This window comes from Peromyscus maniculatus, chromosome 23 (genome assembly GCF_049852395.1).
Source record: "Peromyscus maniculatus bairdii isolate BWxNUB_F1_BW_parent chromosome 23, HU_Pman_BW_mat_3.1, whole genome shotgun sequence".
Taxonomy (NCBI): domain Eukaryota; kingdom Metazoa; phylum Chordata; class Mammalia; order Rodentia; family Cricetidae; genus Peromyscus; species Peromyscus maniculatus.
This window is the reverse complement of record NC_134874.1, coordinates 40,673,734-40,695,696: the sequence shown is the minus strand read 5'-3', so window position 1 is coordinate 40,695,696 and position 21,963 is coordinate 40,673,734. Positions and strand designations below refer to the sequence as shown.

The following is a 21,963-nucleotide window of genomic DNA, read 5'->3' as shown; positions in this document are numbered from 1 at the left end:
GAAAATGGGAGGGACTTTTACCTGGAGAAGGAAGAAGGAGGAAAATACAGAAGGAGAGGAAGAGGGAATGATGAATAACACTATGGGCGGTTGAATGACACAGGGATTCAATATTTTATATTATCTAAAGGGAGCTGGGGTGGGAACAGGGGAGGGACAAGCAGGAGAAAACAAATAACATATTTGTATTTTAACTAAAAAGTTTTAAAAGTACCATTCAAAGCTGTTTATATAAGGAGATATATAAATGTGGATAAATTATGTTAGCTCTATCATCAGATCAAACTGAGTTTGAATGCAAGCACTGACACTTACTAGTAAAGCTTAAACACACTGCCATGTAAAATACATAAGTAAACTGCTTAGGAAAAACTAAAGGAGAAATGAAAACAGCAACTTTAACCTTATTTATGATTACCCAGCTTCCTTAGGGACTATGGGGTGACATAAGTATAAAGAGACAGTAACAATCAATCTCTACCCTGAGACAGCAGAGGTGCTAAAATGAACTAGTGACTTCTGCTTTGTGACCCTGCTTGTTCATTCCCTGCTGACCAGGGTCACATCTGCTCTTTGCCCTTGAGAAGTGACCACCATAAATACCCACTTAGACAGCAAATATGTGCCTCTTCAATAGTGCTTGTGAACCAAGGAAGGAAGTTTTCTGTTTATCTCTGATTGCTGACAGTTTCTCCTAAGGAAAGTTTGACACCCCCACCTTAACAAAACAACATGAAGAAACATAGCATGCTGTGTACATTGTTTAAATATTTGGTGAATACATAAGAATTTCATAATACAATGTTTGTTCATTTTTTTGGTGCTGGTCATTGAACTCTGGGTCAGGTTAATCTACCACTGGGCAACATTTCCAGCCTCTCATAACCATGTTATTTGTCTTTGCTTTAAAAGACAGGGTTCCTCTGTGTAGCCCTGGCTGTCCTGCAACATGATTTGTGGACCAGGCTGGGCTCAAACTCACAAAGATCCACTTGCATTCTGCAATTAAAGGTGTGCAGCAACATAGCCTCACTGACTATTTTTTTAAGATTTAGGTGTTCCTACACCAGAAGTGGAACCTAGGCCCCCTGAGTGTAAACCAGGAATCCTAACTGCTAGACTATGTGGGGTCATGAAAAATTTTTTCAATGAATATTTATATTTTATTTTTTATATTTAAAATTACAACGTAGTTGTAACATTTCTCCCTTCCAAACACTTCCATATACACCTTCTTTCTCTTTTTTCATATTCATTCTTTGTTGTTGAAATAATTGTTATTGAATACATGGATACATATTTATATACAAACATATTCCTATGTATAACATGTTTGGTGTATATAATCCTCACATTTTAAAAAAGGAATACCTACATTTCAATTTGTGAAGACAGAATAAAATTCTTTCACTAGCACATTCTTGATTATATCTGGTTCTGTGATGACTAGCACAGGCAGGAATCCATCATAAAGCCTGTATTGGGGAAACAGGAATGATTACATTTTGATCCTGATGTTACCTCTGGTTCTATATATACATATATATACTTACTTCTGTGAACTGAACCTTAGCCTTCTGTAAGAACAGCAAATGTTTATTCACTGCTACTCTACTGCCCCAAGGGCAAATTATTAACAATTGACAAGCAGTAATATTTCAAGGAACTTTTCTTTGGAGCCATTAGAGATGTGCACAGCATGGCCATGGGTCAATGGCCATGGCAGCTCAGCAGACACTGTGATTAGTACTGTGGTTTCTGATGATGAATGAGAAGAGATGAAGAGGCAGAATCTTTTCACACTTGTTTGTGGCACACAGGACAGTGATGTCACTTCTTCCCAAGTTCTGGACAAAACCCCAGTTGCTTCAGTCATCACAGAAATTAATTAATGAAACAAGTCTAGAAGTCAACAGTATTGTTGACATATCCAACACCTTTTCTTCAAAGTTAGCAGTATGTGTTGAGTGAAATAACCATGTACATCTTTATTAATAGTCAATGCCTTGTATGAAATGTAACAAAAATTAAAATGTAAAAGAAAATTCAAAAAGTGTGGAATTGCAGAACTCTAAAATCAGTAGTGAGGGGCAGATGTGGAAGACAGTGACAACAAGGCCAATGTGGACTCATAGTGACTTCAAGTCCAATGTTGGATATATTGAGCCCTGGTCTCAAAAAATAAACCATGTGGCAAGGCCCAGGATACCTCAAACCTATAGAAAGAAGTACAGGCAGGTAAGGATTACTGTGAATGAGAGAAACAGTCTTACCCAGGGAAGAGCACAAAAACTGGTTACCAGTTCCACAAGGTCAGCCCTGAAAACATACTTATGATTATAAATGCACACACACACACACACACACACACACACACACACACACACACACACAGTCACATAACAAGTCATGAAAGCCAGGGGATGTATTTGAAGGAGGAAAAGGAAAGTAGAAAGGATACAATAATATAACCTCAAACAAAAAATGAAGTAATGAAATAAAAAACATACTTTATACACACACGAATTTAAACAAAAATAATAACTGTAAAATGTGCCTATTTTCTCCTTAGCCTATCTTGGGAAAGTCCATATTTACTAGAAATATCTTTGATAAAATTATTTTTGCTTTTTGTTGTTGTTGGTTTTTCGAGACAGGGTTTCTCTGTGTAGCTTTGCGCCTTTCCTGGATTTCACTCTGTAGACCATGCTGGCCTCAAACTCATGAAGATCTGCCTGCCTCTGCCTCCTGAGTGCTGGGATTAAAGGCATGCGCCACCACTGCCTGGCTATTTTTGCTTTTATCTGAGTGTAAATATGTATGTGCAGGAGAAACTCTCCTGAATTTATGAGCACATATAACATGTGTCTGTATTAATGCATATCTGACATTTTTTAAAAGTCTCAAGGAAGAATATATAGAGGCAGGGATCATGATAAGACACTGGGTTAAAGTAAGGCTAGGTGTCTCTGGAACATCAATGAATGCAAACAAATAATATGTGCAATGTTCTCATCTTAATTCAGACTGTGGGCAACAACATATTTATGGAACCCTTGGCAGGACAGGTTTTCAGACTATTTAAAACAGGCAAATGTGACCCAAATAACTCTGGACTGAAACTGTTCTCCAATGCAGTTTCATGTCATGAAATAACAAATCTACATATTGGACAACTGTAGAATACTCACCCCCATATATCTCCATACTTTTTATGGCATTCTAAATTGTATTTTGATATGCCCTGGAAAAAGAAAAGAAAATGAAAAATCATTATTTTTCTACCTGTATTGGCCAGTAAACTCTAAACAAATGACTCAAATCCCAGGACATCAGGCTCGTTATTTAATTTTCTGACCAAGCAATTAATGGAAATCCTTCCAAGTTCTATGGGAGAAAAAAGAAAATACAGAAGACACTAGACTTTGGAAATTTAAAGATATTCATGATTTCTTTTCTGGATATTGTACATTCCAAAAAAAGTTCTTTCTCTATTAAAAGTAGAAACTGTCTTTATCTTTGATAGTTCTCCAGTTTTGATTTGACTCTGAAATCTTGGAACACTCTATCTTTTCCCCTTCATATGTGCCTGAGGGCACCAAGAGTCAGGGAGATTGCCATGAATTTATAAAATCTATGTGCTTCTCATTGTTCACTGCCCCTTCACTCACTTGATGACTTTTCCAGGATTTCAGTACCGTCATTTACATAGCATATTATATTTATATAATTGCTTTTCAGAACATTAAATGAAAAGTAGCAATGAAGTAGAAGGATATGATTTTGCTTCTAGTGTTCCTGTTCAATATGGAAAGATGATGATATGCTGCCTCACATAAAGAAAACATAAAATTGAATTCTTAGTTTGAATTTTCCCCCTCTGAACTCTGGGGAAAATCTTTTTTCCAGCATTTTATGATTTAGCTGTGTGCTGACCATGGCCATTTTTCCTTTACAAATAGCATGTGAAAAGCTATGCTGCTTAATAAAATTCTGATATATTTCATCATATTATGCAAGACCTCTTGGTCACAGCACCATGTCTTGTTTAGTCTCATACATATTCCTCCGAAACATATCACCACCTTCTCCTTGGGCATCCTCATTCCTTCAGGTCACTTAATTTGGTACTCAATGCAAGGCTCAAGATTACTAGAAATTATCAAGAATGAACGTTACTGTGATAAATGTACAAAAAGTGTCAGATATGAGGACCTGTAAGAAAGAAAGTATGGAGGAATAGCTGAGAGTAAAACATGGGAGGAAAAGATTCAAAAGAACAATCTTTTCATTCATATGCTTCATCTACTTATACTTTGACAAGTATCACTATGGTACTTTGATAAATTCTTTATTTTCATTAAAATATGCTCTTGGTTTCCTGAATAAGGTTCTGTGAATTTAACAGTATGAGAACCTGTAGCTGGAGTTTTCTCCAGTCGCCCCCGCCAGGTCTATAGCCACTCAGACCCAAGTAAACACACAGAGACTTAAAATACTTATAAACTGTATGGCTATGGCTGGGTTCTTGCTACCTAGTTTTTATATCTTAAATTAACCCATTTTTATTAATCTATAAGTTGCCATGTGGCTTGTGGCTTACTGGTACTTTTACATGTTCTTTTACATCTTGCTTCCCCTGTGTCTGACCGGTGACTCTTGACACAGCCTTCCTCTTCCCAAAATTCTCTTCTCTCTTTGTCCTGCCTATACTTCCTGCCAGGCTACTGGACAATCAGCATTTTATTTATTAACCAATCAGAGCAACACATTTACAGCATACAGAACAATATTCACTACAAGTCCCCTTTTCTTTTTTTTCAAAAAGGAAGGTTTTAACATTAACATAGTAAAATTACATAACAAAACAATTTTCAAGCAACAATTGCAGTTACATTGTTTAGTCTATTTATAATATCTAGTCTAATTGTATTTGACAAAATTAAAGAAGAGATCCTATCTATCCTATATTTGTTAATGTAAGTTTTTATATCTAACTTATCTTTTATCATAACTAAGGGAATTATAACTAGTCATCAACTACATCAAAGACCTCAGAAGTGTATAATATTATCTATATAAATAAGAAGTTCATTGTAAGAAACTTCCAAAACTCTAAAATGACAGAGACAATTGCCTGTCTGAACAGTCATCCAAAGGTCCCTCTGTAATGTTGGGGCATCCATCATTACAGGTCCCTCTGTATCAATAAAGTCCATTAGCCCACAGGCCGAGAGTCTCTCAGTCACTTTTCTCTGTGTTCTGTAGAATATCTGGCAGTTTCCTCTGCGAAGCAGGAACCTGAAAGACCATTTTGTCTTGCAAAGTTCACTGGTCACTTTCCTATGGCTCCTGTATGTCCAGTCAATACATTTTTTTTTCAAGCAGTCCAGGCAAGAACTGTTTCTTGCCCAAATGGCTATTTTTGACAAGAAGAAGATAAACTCCACATAGAGTGTCTGCTAAGCCCATCCTCCTCTCTGAAGTAAATTGGTGCTGCCAGGAGCAGACATGTCTCACTGTCCAGAAAGTCTAAATTTTTAAAACATTTTAAATGTCATATTTTGTAGGTCTTTGAAGATTACCTACCTAATTTAATTATATCTATATATACCTAGAACACTTAACATGACTATATGTTTGACTATCATAGAAGACTAATATTAATCTGTATTTTAATTATCCATTACAATCTAAATGAGTTACATAAATATAATACCTCAAACAAGAGTACATATATATATATATATATATATATATATATATATACAGTATAACAAAATTAAGTATAAACTTGTATCAATAAAGTCCATAGCAATATAAAACATTCCTAACAAGTTATTACTCATTAAAAGTAGGTTCATTAATCTAACCTTTCATCAGATCTATACTATCACCTTTTCTTCTTTAGAAAGAGATCACAGTTATAATCAACATGCTTTAAATAAAAATATTGTTTTTTTTTTCTCTGTCTCACACCAGAGGGCTCTTCTAATATGAGACAGAAGAATCTCTCCACCTTTTTTAGCAATATATTTGATTTTAGAGGAGTGATCCAATTCAATCTCCAAAGCCAGCTTGCTATATTTGGGAATTTGGGCATAGCTTCTCATACTACTTCTTGCTGGAGGGGGCACTGTATCTTATGGGAAACTAAAGAAAATTTTAGGATTATGGAGTAGTCCATTAGGGTGTATTGTCTGAGCCAGTTGCCTTGAAACCATTCTGGATGTTGGATCATCTGGGCCACTGTGTCATTAGTGAACTTCAGGGGGTCTTGGCTGGTCAAACCTGATGTATCTTAATCTGGAACAAATCCATAGCGCTTTGCTTTCTGTGGAAACCAAAGCAGAGCCTCCTTTTCAAAGCAACATATACTTACATCCAAATTTTGAAGTCCAGGTACCCTTGCAATATATAAAAAATCCCAACGTCAACACAATCCAGATTCTCTGTGTGATATTCATCTTTATGTGAATTATTTTTTTATAATAATTTTACTTTTTCTAAAAGACTTTATTTTTAAAAACTATCTATTTTTTACCTGGAGGGTGGTTGCATATGTCTTTAATTCTAGCACTTGGGAGTCAGAGGCAGGCAGATCTCTGTGAGTTCGAGGCCAGCCTACAATACAGAGTTCCAGGAAAGGTGAAAAGCTACATGGAGAAACTCTGTCTCTAGAAACCAAAAAGGAAAAAAACCCTATCTATTTTTTATATAACTGCATGTATTACTTTTTTCTCTCTTCCAAACCTATGTGCATTTTTACAGACATCATAAACCATTCCATCTGGTTCTGTCTTACTTAAACCACTTGCTTTAAACTGCATCATTACTAAGACTGAAATGGCAGCTGTAGTTGCTGGCTCCACCCATGTCAGCTTTCTAACATGGCAGTGGGACATTTACCACCAGCTCTGGGTCTGGAAAACCATGTGTACTATCAACTCTCAGAAGCAGTGGGTCTATGTTTGCATCAAAGCAGCATGTAGCCCAGAAAACTCTTTTATTTTTTGTCTGTAATAGCAAAGACTAAATCTATCATACAGTGTAAAAGGGGAAGTGCTGTGGATATTGCTCTGATTGGTTAATAAAGTGCTGATTGGCCAGTAGCCAGGCAGGAAGTATAGGTGGGACAAAGAGAGAAAAGAATTCTGGAAACAGGAAGGATGACTCAGTCAGACACTGAGGAAATGATATATAAAAGTACCTACCTGTAAGCCACAAGCCATGTAGCAACTTATAGCTTAATAGAAATGGGGTAATTTAATATATAAGAACTAGATAACAAGAAGCCTGCCATACAGTTTATTAGTACTTTAAGTGTCTGTATGTTTACTTGAGTTTGAGCAGCTGCAGGCCTGAGCAGGACTGGAGAAAATTCAAGCTACAGAAATATGTATGTGGAAGTTTAAAGACAAATTATCACCAATCAGGGCTTCATAAATTTCCTATTTGGTATTTGTGCTGTCAAATTTTATACATGATTATTTATAGTGACAGCCTGAGTATGATTCATTTTTTATTCATCACTCCTCTAGATCTAGCCAGTATGCTCAAATCTAAATGGGGGATATAAGATAAAAATAAGATGTCAAAAAATAGAGGTAAAGGGACCTGAGGGCCAAGAGGTAGCTTAATTACTTGAACTACTTTCACTTCATGATACCTCAGAGGATAAGAAGGAACTTCTTTTTCCATGCATTTATAGAATCTCCTGAGACCAGTCCCCAGCTCACATCATGCCCCGGACCTCCCATCTGGACAAGAGGTGAGTGTCTGGACTCAGACCCAGATAAGCCTGCCCCTAGATCCCATCCCTGGGCATTAGCCCTTCCGGGGAAGACCTGTCCAACTTGGCCACAGGTTTTGTCCCCCAGGCAGGATCCTCTCCACCCCCTCACACCAGGAAGGTTCCCCTTCTCCAAGACCCCAGGAAGACCCTTCAATCTCCATGCCCTGCTCCCACACCCATCCACCCAAGACCCCAGCTACTTCCTGAGACTTAGAGACCTGCCCCCATCTCTCTTCCTGCCCCAGACCTACCATCTGGAAAAGAGCCCCCAGCTCCCATCCTGCCTCAAACCTCCCATCTAGACGAGAGACCCCAGCCACTTCCTCAGACTTAGACCCCAGCCACCAGCTCCCATCCTCCCCCAGACATCCCATCTGGAGAAGAGCTCTCATCCTGCCCCAGATCTCCCATCTGGATAAGAGCTCTCATCTGGACAAGAGAAAGGTTTCCTGAATCTGTCAGCTGTGTCTGGACCAAGAGTGTTGATAAGACCAATAACGAATACAAAAGGAGATGGGCAGATGTCAAGGCAGAAGTACATACAACAAAATGAAGAGTGATACAGCATCACCAGATCCTAGTCCTCCTCCAACAGTTAGACCTAAATATCACAAAATGGAAGAAGCAGAAGAAAGCTACCTTATGAATAACATCATGAAGAGGTTAGAGGCTTTTATAGAAGAAATCACAAATGAAATTGAGGAAAAGACAAACAAAAATGGGAAGAACACTATTAAAAAGTAGAGGAAAGGACAAGTAAAGCAGAAGAAAACAATAAATCCCTGAAAGAAATTCATGAAAAAGCAATGAAACAGATGAAGAAAACAGTCCAAGACCTGAAAAGGGAAATAGAAAAAATAAAAAAGACACAAACAGAGGGAATGGTGGAAACAGAAAATTTGAGTAAACGAACAGGAACTTCAGATGCAAGTATAACCAACAGAATGCAAGAAAAGGAAGACAGGTTTTCTGGTGTTGAAGATATGGTAGAAGAAATAGATTCATAAGTCAAAGAAAACACTAAAGTCAACAAAGTCATGACCCAAATGTCCAAGAAATTTGAGACACTATGAAAAGACCAAACCTACAAATAATAGGGATAGAGAAAGGACAAGAATACCAACTCAAAGGTACAGAAAATATATTCAACAAGATCACAAAAGAAAACTTTCCCAACTTAAAGAAGGATTTGCCTATGAAGATACAAGAATCATATAGAACACAAAACAGACTAGACCTCCAAAAATGTCCTCTTGCCACAAAATAATTAAACAACTAAACATAAAGAATAAAGAAAGAATATTAAGATCAGCAAAGGAAAAAGGCCAAGTGACTTATAAAGGCAAAACCATCAGAATAACACCTGACTTCTCAATGGAAACTTGAAAGCTAGAAGTACTTGGACAGATGTAATGCAGACACTAAGAGACCATGTATGCCAGCCTAGAGTAATATACTCAGCAAAACTTTCAATCATCATAGATGGAGTGAACAAGACATTCCATGGCAAAGCCAGATTTAAACAATACTTATCCACAAACCCAGCCAAAGGAAAGAAAGGAAAATTCCAACGTAAGGAAGTCAGATACACCCTCGAAAACATAGACAATAGATAATGCCACAGCATTAAAGCCCAAAGAAGAGAAGTACACACACACTACCACCAAAAAATAACAGGAAAGAACAATCACTGGTCATTAATATCCCTTAATATCAATGGACTTAATTCACCTATAAAAAGGCACAGGCTTAGAGAATGGATAAGAAAGGAGGACCCATCTTTCTGCTACATACAAGAAACAAACCTCAAATTCAAAGATAGACACTACCTAAGAATAAAAAGCTGGGAAAAGACTTTCCAGTCAAATGGTCTTAAGAAGAAAGGGGGTGTAGAAATCTTAATATCCAGCAAAATAGACTTCAAACTAAAATTAATCAAAAGAAATCAAGAAGGGCATTACATACACATCACAGGAAAGATCCACCAAGATGAAGTTTCAATTCTGAACATATATGCCCCAAACAAAAGTGCACACACATATGTAAAAGAAACATTACTAAAGCTTAAACCACATATGGAACTTCACACATTAAGAGTGGGAGATTTCAACACCCCAATTTCACCCCTGGAAAGATCTCCCATATCAAAACTTAACAGAGAAATAAACGACTTAACTGATGGTATGACTCAAATGGACTTAATATCTACAGAACATTCCACCCTAACAAATAAGCATATACTTTCTTCTCAGCACGCCATGGAACCTTCTCTAACATTGACCACATGCTTGGCCACAAAGAAAATCTCAACAAATACAAAACAATTGGAATAACCTCCTGAGTTCTATCAGACCACCATGGTTTAAAGTTAGATTTCAACAACAACAAAAACTACAGAAAACCTACAATCTCATGGAAATTGAATAATGCTCAACTGAATCACCAATGAGTTAAGGAAGAAATAAAGAAAGAAATTAAAGACTTCCTAGAGATCAATGAAAATGAAGACACCATATACCCAAACTTACGGGACACTATGAAAGCAGTGCTAAGAGGGAAATTCATTACACTAAATGGCCACATAAAGAAATTGGAGAGATCTCATACTAGTGACTTAACAACACACCTGAAAGCTCTAGAACAAGAAGAAGCAAAGTCTCCCAGGAAGAATAGATGCCAGGAAATTATCAAAGTGAGAACTGAAATCAATCAAATAGAAGCAAAGAGAACAATACAAAAAATAATGAAACAAAGAGTTAGTTCTTTGAGAAAAACAACATGATAGACAAGCCCTTATCCAAACTAGCCAAAAGACACAGAGAGAGAGCATCCAAATAAACAAAATAAGAAATGAAAAGGGGGACATAACAACAGACAATGAGGAAATCCAGAGAATCATCAGCTCATACTTCAAAAACCTCTACTCCACAAAACTGGAAAATCTAAAAGAAATGGATAATTTTCTGGATAGGTACCACATACCTAAGTTAAATCAAGACCAGATAAACTATTTAAATAGTCAAATACCCCCTAAGGAAATAGAATCAGTCTTTAAAGTTCTCCCAACCAAAAAAACCCATGACCAGATGGTTTCAGTGCAGAATTCTACCAGATCTTCAAAGACGAGTTATTACCAAAACTCTTTAAATTGTTCCACACAATAGAAACAGAAGGAACATTACCAAACTCCTTCTATGAGGCTACAATTACCCTGATTCCTAAACCAAACACGGATACAACAAAGAAAGATAACTACAGACTGATATCACACATGAACATTGATGCAAAAATACTCAATAAAATACTGGCAAACAGACTCCAAGAACACATCAAAACAATTATCCACCATGATCAACTAGGCTTCATCCCAGGGATGCAAGGGTGGTTCAACAAATGAAAGTCTGTCAATGTAATGCACCATATAAACAAACTCAAAGGGAAAAAAAAACTCATGATCATCTCACTAGATGCAGAAAAGGCACTTGACAAAATCCAACACACCTTCATGATAAAGGTCTTGAAGTGATCAGGAATACAGGAAACATACCTAAACAAAAAAAAAGCCAATTTACAGCAAGCCAACAGCCAACATCAAATTAAATGGAGAGAAACTCAAAGTGATTCCACTAAAATCAGGAATGAGGCAAGGCTGTCTGCTCTCCCCACACTTTTTCAATATAGTATTTGAAGTTCTAGCCAGAGCAATAAGACAACATAAGGAGATTAAGGGGATAAAAAATGGAAAGGAAGAACAAGTCAAGCTTTCCCTATTTGCAGATTGCATGATGGTATACTTGAGTGACTGCTGTGGGATGGTCTGTATGTCAAATTGCTCTGATTGATCAATAAATAAAACACTGCTTGGCCAGTGGCCAGGCAAGAAGTATAAGCGGGACTAACAGAGAGGATAATTCAGGGAAAAGGAAGACAGAGGGAGTCACTGCCAGCCACTGCCATGACAAGCAGCATGTGAAGATGCTGGTAAGCCATGAGCCATGTGACAAGGTATAGATTTATGGAGATGGATTAATTTAAGCTATAAGAACAGTTAGTAAGAAGCCTTCCACGGCCACCCAGTTTGTTAAAAATACAGTTTATAAACAATGTAAGTGTCTGTGTTTACTTGTTTGTCTCTGAGTGGCTATGGGACTGGCAGGTGAGAGATTTGTCCTGACTGTGGGCCATGCAGGAAAACTCTAGCTACAAATGGCACCCAATATGGGGCCAGAGTTTCCACCTAAAACCTGAGTAAAAAAGATTTTAATACAGAGCTAAAAACAGTTCCTAGTTGTCTCTTTCAAGCTAGTGGCAGCCTGTGTGTTTGAGCTACTATTGCAGGTTCCTGGTGTGTGCTCTGAACCTGCAATATGGTGGTAATGAGGCCTCTGCAAATGGCACATTAAGCTGCATGGTGGATTTAGCCTTTGTTAGCACAAAACAAAAAAAAGGCTTCTGGTATGAAATTTGCAGGCAAATGGATGGAACTAGAAAAAATCATCCTGAGTGATGCAACCCAAACCCAGAAAGATAGTCATGGTATGTACTCACTCATAAGTGGATTCTAGATATAAAATAAAGAACAATCAGACTACAAAAAATGTTGTCATCAAAAAAAAAAAGGTTTCTGGGCTACACACTGCTTTGATAGACATATTGACCCACTATTTCTGAGAGTTGATAGCCCCAGAGATGGCAGAAAACATACCACTGCCATGTTGGGAAGCTGAAATTGGCAGAGCCAACAACCACAGTGTCTCAGGCTTAGAAGGCTGCAGTTTAAAGCAATAGGCTCAAAGTAATATAAAAAATAAGCCACATAAAGATGGCTACCACACAGAGAATCTGGATTATGTTCTCTTTGATATTTGTAACTGAAGAAAAATATTTGATTGCAAAAGCTGTTGAGTAATGCCAAAATGTATACTTTAAAGGTACCTTGACTTCAAAATTTGGATGTAAGGATATGCTGCTTTGGAAAGGAGGCTCTGCTTTTGCTTCCACAGAAAGACAGAGGCTATGGATTAGCTCCAGATTAAGATACAGTAGGTTTGACCAGCCAAGACCCCCTGAAAGTTCTCCAATGACACCATGTCCCAGATGATCCAACATCCAGAACCATTTCAAGGCAACTGGCTCAGATGATACACCCTCACAGACTACTCCATAATCCTAAAACTTTCTCTATGTCCCCATAAGATATAGCACTCCACTCCAGCAGGAAGTAGTAAGAGAAGCTATGCCCACATTCCCAAATATACCAAGTTGGCTTTGGAGATGTGTAAAAGTTAAAACCTTCCTCTTTAAAAAAATAAAAAGAAAGAAAAGGGGAAGTGCTGTGGGATGGTCTCTATGTCAAACTGTTCTGATTGGTCAATAAATAAAATACTGATTGGCCAGTGGCCAGGCAGGAAGTATAGACAGGACTAACAGAGAGGAGAATTGAAGGAACAGGAAGGCAGAGGGTGTCACTGCCAGCCACCACCATGACAAGCAGCATGTGAAGATGCTGGTAAGCCATGAGCCATGTGGCATAGTATAGATTTATGGAAATGGATTAATTTAAGCTATAAGAAGAGTTAGCAAGAAGCCTCCCACAAACATACAGTTTATAAACAAAGAAGTGTCTGTGATTACTTGGCTGGTTCTGAATGGCTATGGGACTGGCTGGTGAGAGAGATTTGTCCTGACTATGGGCCAGGCAGGAAAACCCTAGTTAAAAGTGACCCCAAAGATTCAACCAAGGAACTGATACAGCTTATAAACACCTTCCACAACATAGCAGGATACAAGATCAGCTCAAAAAAAATCAGTAGCCCTACTATATACACTTGACAAACAGGCTGAGAAGGAAATCAGAGATTCATAACCCTTTATAATAGCCACATATGATATAAAATACCTTGGGGTAACACTAACCAAGCAAGTGAAGGACATATATGACAAGAACTTTAAGTCCCTGAAAAAAGAAATTGAAGAAGATGTCAGAAAACGGAAAGATCTCCCATGCTCATGGATAGGCAGGATTAACATAGTAAAAATGGCAATCTTACCAAAAGCAATCTACAGATTCAATGCAATACCCATCAAAATACCAACACAATTCTTCACAGACCTGGAAAGAATAATACTCAACTTCATATGGGAAAACAAAAAACCCAGGATAGCAAAAAGAATCCTGTACAATAAAACAACCTCTGGAGGCATCATGATCCCTGACTTCAAGCTCTACTATAGAGCTACAGTAATAAAACCAGCTTGGTATTGGCATAAAAACTGACATGTGGACAAATGGAATCGAATTGAAGACCCTGACATTAATCCTCATACCTCTGAACATATAATTTTCAACAAAGAAGCCAAAACTGTACCATGGAAAAAAAGAAAGCATCTTCAACAAATGGTACTGGCATAACTGGATATCATTGTATAGAAGGCTGCAAATAGATCCATATCTGTCACCATGCACAAAACTTAAGTCCAATTAGATAAAAGATCTCAACATAAGTCCAGCTACTTTGTACTTGCTAGAAGAGAAAGTAGGAAGTAGTCTTGAATGCATTGGCATAGGAGATCAGTTACTAAATATAACACCAGTAGCACAGACACTGAGAGAAACAATCAATCAATGGGACCTCTAGAAACTGAGAAGCTTTTGTAGAGCAAAGGATACGGTCAATAAGGCAAAGCGACAGCCTACACAATGGGAAAAGGTCTTCACCAACCCCACATCTGACAGAGGACTGATATCCAGAATATATAAAGAACTCAAGAAATTAGACATCAAAATGCCCAACAGTCCAATTAAGAAATGGACTATAGAACTAAACAGAGAATTCTCAAGAGAATAAACTCAAATGGCTAAAAGACATTTAAGGAATTGCTCAACGTCCCTAATTATCAGGGAAATGCAAATCAAAATGACTCTAAGATACCACTTTACACCTGTCAGAATGACTAAGATCAAAAACAATGAAGGCAGCTTATGCTGCATAGGATGTGGAGCTAGGGGAACTCTCTTCCACTGCTGGTGGGAATGCAAGCTTGTACAACCACTTTGGAAATCAATATGGCATTTTCTTAGAAAATTGGGACTCAATCTGACCCCAGATCCAGCTATCCCATTCTTGGGCATTTACCCAAGAAATGCTCAATCATGAGGCATCCAGGCAGTGGGACTGGGACCTGTCGTCAGTGCATGAGCTGGCTGTTTGGAACCTGGGGCTTATGCAGGGACACTTTGCTCAGCCTGGGAGGAGGGCGTTGGAGCTGCCTGGACTGAATCTACCAAGTTGAACTCAATCCCCAAGGGAGTCTTTGCCCTGGAGGAGATGGGAATGGGGGGTGAGCTGGGGGAAAGGAGGGGTGGGGAGGGGGGAGACAAGGGAATCCGTAGCTGATATGTAAAATTAATTAAATTTAAAATTCAAAAAAGTAACACAAATCTATGAATAAGAACTACTTTGAAAAATGTTTAACAACATGATCTTTTAGAAAAAAATCGAAAAGTTCCTTATTTTGACATTATGACTTGTCATACTATGGGTTTTAAAATTACACTACATGGGTTTTTCTCCTATGGAGCAGACCTCAAGTATAATCAAGATTCACACACTTATAAATAAAATTTTTAAAAAATCTTAAAAAAAAAAAAAAAAAAAGAAATGCTCAATCATACCACAAGGGCACTTGCTCAGCTATGTTCATATCAGCATTGTTTGTAACAGCCAGAACCTGGAAACAACCTAGATGCCCTTCAACTGAAGAATGGATAAAAAAAATGTGGTACATCTACACAATGGAATACTACTCAGCAGAGAAAAACAATGACATCATGAAGTTTGCAGGCAAATGGATGGATCTAGTAAAAGTTATCCTGAGTGAGGTAACCCAGACTCAGAAAGACAAACATGGTTTGTACTCACTCATAGGAGGATACTAGATGTAAAACAAAGATGACTAGACTGATACTCACAACTCCAGGGAGGCTACCAAGAAAACAGGACCCCAAGAAAGACACAGGGATTACCCAATGACAGAGAAATGGATGAGATCTACATGAACAACATGGACGTGAGTGGAGGTAATGAAAGGCAAGTGTCGAGGGAAAGAGAGCTTTGGGGAGTGGGAGATCCCAGCTGGATCAAGAACAGAGAGGGAGAACAAGGAATAAGAGACCATTGTAAATGGAAAGCACATGAGAATAGGAAGAAGCAGGGTGCTAGAGAGGTCCACAGAAATCCACAAGTATACCTCCACAATAGACTACTGGCAATGGTCAAGAGACAGCCCGAACTGACCTACTCTGGTAATAGGATAGCCAAACACCCTATTTGTCATGCTAGAAACCTCATCCAATGACTGAAGGAACTGGATGCAGAGATCCACAGCCAGGCGCTAGGTGGAGCTCCAGGAATCCAACTGGTGAGAAAGAGGAGGGTTTGTATGAGCGAGAATTGTTGAGACCAAAGTTGGATAAAGCACAGGGACAAATAGCCATATGAATGGAAACACATGAACTATGAACCAATGGCTGAGGATCCCCCAACTGGATCAGGCCCTCTGAATAGGTGAGACAGTTGATTAGCTTGATCTGTTTGGGAGACATCCAGGCAGTGGGACCGGGAACTGTCCTCAGTGCACCTGGTAGCTGTTTGTAACCTGGGGTTATACAGGGACACTTGGCTCAGCCTGGGAGGAGGGAACTGTACCTGCCTGGACTGAATCTACCAAGTTCAACTCACTCCTCAGGGGAGTCTTTGCCATGGAGGAAATGAGAATGGGAGGTGGGCTAGGGAGAAAACGTGGGGGTGGGGAACAAGCGAATCTGTGGCTGATATGTAAAATTAAATTAAATTATAAAATAAAATTTAAAAAGACACAAATACTCAGTTTTCAATTGCACTGTTTTCCTTTTCTCATTATAAAAATGGCCTTTAGACCAATCACACTGAACATAAATCAGTTGTCAAGAAGATAAAATCTTTATAGAGAGGAGATAAGACCAGAGAAAAGAAATACAGTGTGCTTATTGCATTTTATTTTTTTTTTAAATCCCAGATCAAGACTTTCAATCTACAATTCATGTTAGGTAAAACTTTTGACTCAATTATATTACTATAGGTAAGCTGTCTGAATATCGATGGCTGTATTAAACACAAAAAGTATATGAGATTGGCAATGAATAACAAATACTATTCCCTTTAATACTCAAGATGTTACAATAATGTAATAATGGATACTACCTGAGCAAAACTATTCCATTCTAGTGAGAGGTCCCCCCAGGTCCATGCTCGGCTGTGGCAGGAGTCTTCCTGTTGTCTTAGATCCTGTCATCCTTAACTTTATCTATTTCATACAGCCTAGGGTCATCTGACAAGCAGATATCAACTGAAGGATTAGGGATTTCTAGATCAGATTGGTTTGTGAACATTTGGGAATGGCTCATCCAGGCTGTTATTTGATTAGCAGCGTCAAGCACACAGTAAGTAGATCTATTTCCTGGGCAGGTTATCTCTAAGCTACATGAGACCAGCTTTATAGCGCTGGTCAGGGAGTGATCCATTTAGAAACCAGCATCCTCAATTGTCCCTCTTGTTCTTCTGTGACTCTGAGTCAGTGCTGTGGTCAGAAGCAGTGCTGTCGAGTGGCAAGCAGCCCGTCTACAAGTTCCTCTCTTGAGATCCTACTTTGACTTTCCTGAGTGAGATAGATGGTCATCAGAGAATGTCAGATGAAGTAAATCCTTTACTCTCCGTAGTTGCTTTTAAACATTGTATTGGTCACAGTAACAGAATGAAATAAGAATGTGGGGTGAGTATGAGGTCTGAAGTGTATATCTCAGTGGCAATACATGACAGTCACATAATCCCAGTACCTCAAACCCCACAAAACCAAATTTTGGTCACAGATATGAAGGGAGCTTATATACAGTTGTGACTTCATGGGCACTGTAGAGACCACAATGTAGATATGAACAGTTAAGGTTGGAAGCTTCATTAGCTTGCCTTATTTAAAGACTAATTTTATGATTAGAGAGAGGAGTTCTGGGGACAATAGCTGAATCAGCCTCTCCTGGCAAGACAAGGCAATGCTCCACTGACAGCAGTCATGCCAAAGCATTTCCAGGAATGCTATCAGTCACTTGTTTGAGGATTTAGAGGCATGACACAGTGGTTAAGAACACAGTTTGCTCTTGCAGATAACACTGGGTCAATTCTCAGTAACCACATGATAAGCACATTTCTTTGAATTCTAGTTTCAGGGAATCTCAGGCCCTGTTCTGAGTTCCTTATGTTTCAGGTATGCACATAGTACACAGATATACATGCCGGCAAAACACCCATTTAAGCTTAAAGAAGACACTTGACTGACACTTGTTTATACTTAAAAATCTGCAGAGATTTTATACATGCTTTGGACTGTGTAACCGTAGTTAGAGATAGTGGATATTACAGGGTCAGTACAGAATTACAGAGATTAGTTTTTCTCTATAAACAATTTTTCCATGCTTAGATTTCCAGTGACTGTCGCTAAAAGAATCATTTCTTAATGTATTTACTATAATTCTATATGCACAGCCAAACACCAGGCAGAGCTCCAGCAGTCCAGTCAGAGAGAGAGGAGGGATTCTATGAGCAAGTGCATCAGGATCATGATGGGGAAATCTGCAGAGATTACCAAACCAAACTAGTGGAAACTCACGAAAGTTGGATCAATGGCTGTAGAGCCTGCATGGGACTGGACTAGGTCCTTTGCATGGGAGACAATTTTGTAGCTTGATTTGTTTGGGGGTCCCCCTGGAGGTAGATTCAGAATCCATCCCTGCTGCATGAGGCAGGGGTTGGAGCCCACTACCTATGATGGGACACCTATTGTAGCTTTGAGGCTGGGGGTAGGGCTTGGACTTGTCTCTACTGGATGTGCCTCCCCCTGGGAGGCCTTACCTTCTTGTGGAAAGGAATGGCGGCTTGTTTGGGGGAAAAAGGCTGGGGGTAGGAGGAATAAAGAGGGGGATCTCTGATTGGTGTGTAAAGTGAAAAAAATCTTAATAAAAATAATAAATAAATAAAAAATATGAAAAAACACCCCCCCAAAAGAACCACCCAAAGAAAAAGTCCTTCACATCAATCTTTTGTTTCCTTGACATATTCTTAACCAACATCCTGTACTCATCAACTTCTATATTTGCAGCTCATTGCTGGCTTTCATATGATTGCATACAAATATTCCAAATACCCAGAATAATAACAATTGTGAAAGGATATTTAGGTTGGCATCTTTCTGACAGTGTCTTTTCTGCCACCTTCTGGTCACATTAGGCAAAGCAGTGTTTTTTTTTTTTTCCTTTTATTTTATTTTACAATACAATTCAGTTCTACATATCAGCCATGGATTCCCTTGTTCTCTCCCCTCCTGTCCCCTCCCCTTCCACCCAGCCCAACCCCCATACCCAACTTCTCCAGGGCAAAGCCTCCCCTGAGGACTGAGATCGACCTGCTAGACTCAGTCCAGGCAGGTCCAGTCCCCTCCTCCCAGACTAAGCCAAGCTTCCCTGCATCCAAGGACTAAGGAATCTGGATACAGAGATCCACGGCTAGGCACCAGGTGGAGCTCCGGGAGTCTAATTAGCGAGAAAGAGGAGGGTTTATATGAGCGAAAATTGTTGAAACCAAGGTTGGATAAAGCACAGGGACAAATAGCCAAACGAATGGAAACACATGAACTATGAACCAAAGGCTGAGGAGGCCCCAACTGGATCAGGCCCTCTGAATAGGTGAGACAGTTGATTGGCTTGATCTGTTTGGGAGGCATCTAGGCAGTGGGACTGGGTCCTGTGCTCATTGCATGAGTTGGCTGTTTGAAACCAAAGCAGTGTTTTCAAGTGGCAATCTCAATGCTCAAGAAGATTGCCTTACCTCTCTGAGGAGGAGATGGGAGTGGAAAGGTGGTATAGATCAGGGGGAGCAAAGTAGGTTGAGGGGAGTAGGAGAAGGGAACAGAGACAGAACAAGGGTTGTTATGTAAAAAGAAAGGAAATTATTTTCATAAAAAATAAAGCTGTGCTAAAATTAAAAATACAAAAACAAAAACAAAAGGAATTGCCCAAGTTGAATGCAAGCCACAACTGAGACTGAACAGACCAAATTCATCAAATATCTCAATAGGACCTTCTATATGGAATGTGTGACATATGACAGAATTGCCTTTGTTTTCCCTATTTTTCAAGACAGGGTTTCTCTGTGTAGCTTTGAGCCTTTCCGGGATGTTGCTCTGTAGACCAGGCTGGCCTCGAACTCACAAAGACCCGCCTGCCTCTGCCTCCCGAGTGCTGGGATTAAAGGCCTGTGCCACCACTGCCTGGCTTCAGAACTGCCTTTGAATTGAAACAAATTTTTATTATTTTTTACCTCCTGGTTATCTTTAAACCAATCTTTCTTTTTTTTCTTTTTCTTTCTTTCTTTCTTTTTTTTTTTTTTTTTTACAAAATTTGTAAACATGTAGCATCACTTGGAAGAATGCAGATATCCAGTTTGTTTAAGAAATGGAAAGAGTGCTAAAGACAAAAAAAATACAAACCATGATGAAAATGCAAACTTTACCTCTTGGCAGTTGCTGTATTCACCAATGATAAAACCTGTATAATCAGAAATAAAACAAACAAACCAAATGACAGAAACAAAATTATCAGAAACAAGACCAAAAGGAATTATTAAATATATAAAGCTTATCACATCTAAAGATGTTGAGTATTTTTAAAATAAGTTTATTCATTTATTTATTTATTTTCATTGTACATCATGGCTGCAGTTTCCTCATCTTCCTCTCTTCCCAGTTCCTTACTCCACACTATCTGTCTGTGCCCCCAATCTACTCCTCCTTGTTTCTGTACAGGAAAGGACAGGTCTCCGGTGAATATCAATAAAACATGGCATATCATATTTCAGTAATCTAAACACCTCCCCCTGTATAAAGGCTGGGCATGGTGACCCAGTATGAGGAGTAGGACCCTGAAAGCAAGTCACAGAGTTGGAGACAGCCCCTTTTCCTATCACTGGGAGTCCCACAATAGAACCAACTACACAAGTGTCAAATATATGCACAGTGCCTGGTCAGTCCCATGCAGGCTTCCTGCTTGTCAGTTCAGTCCTAGTGAGCACCTACGAGCCAAGATTAGTTGATTCTGTGTATTTTCTTGTGGAGTTCTTGACCCCTCTGATTCCTACAATCCTTTCTTGCCCTCTTCTGGAGGACTCCATAAACTGGAGAGTAAGCCATTCATGTTACTGCCTAGAGTACGAGGACCCACAGGCTGGATGACCCAGACACCTAGGACAGAAATAAATATGATGGGAGGAAAAAGAAAACATATCAAAGTAAAGATGTTGAATGTTTAATAAAAACACACCCACAATGAAAAAATCTTCTCTAGAGGGATTCAGTGTGGAATTCTACCAAAATATTTTACTGTAAACCCAAATCAATTCTTCACAGGCATGTCCAAAACTTACAAAATTATGGAAAACTTGAAATTTATTTTAAATGCTTGCACTATCTTCTTCCTAATATCAGAATATGTCATTTGATGTAAAATTGTATTGAAATATGACTGATAAGTACCCTCAGAGACATCATCAACAAATCAATTGCCAGCTTAATGCAGAAACATGAAATGAATCCTAAAGCATGCTGTCCAATGTTGCACAAATAGAATAAAACAAAGTTCCACACAAGCACATCAAAGATGGAGTACTATGAAAATTTAGGGCAGGAATCTAAAATTCCTTCCTAACTAAGGTTCTCAGAAAACCAGACAGAACAGAGAATTCTCTTCTCTTGATGTAAATTTCTATGAAAACCAAGAATTTACACAGGTGTTGAGGCAGAAATTTTTCCTGTGTTTTAAAGAGAGAGAGAGAGAGAGAGAGAGACAGAGAGACAGAGAGACAGAGAGACAGAGAGACAGAGAGACAGAGAGACAGAGAGAATGAGAATGCTGGCTTGTTCTTTTCATCTTTACCACGATTCAATGATTAGAACCAAAAAGCAGGTTTGTGTGTCTTTCAGGGTACAACATCAATACACAAGGGTACACAAAGATAAGCTGCAACCATGAGTTGTGGTCCTTCCAGGATTACAACCCCCCGAAGCCTCAGATGGTGAATCGCAAG

At 38.7% G+C, this 21,963-nt stretch overlaps 1 long non-coding RNA gene across 1 annotated transcript; it reads right to left on the bottom strand.

Annotated features, from left to right (window-relative positions):
* Nucleotides 1–367: 367 nt before the first annotated feature.
* LOC121826415 (uncharacterized) lies at nucleotides 368–21,649 on the bottom strand. Its single transcript, XR_013047647.1, has 3 exons — nucleotides 20,395–21,649; nucleotides 3,192–3,244; nucleotides 368–1,475 (listed from the first exon to the last, which is right to left on the bottom strand). It is a non-coding gene; the product is annotated as an uncharacterized LOC121826415 (long non-coding RNA).
* Between the last annotated feature and the right edge of the window lie 314 nt (nucleotides 21,650–21,963).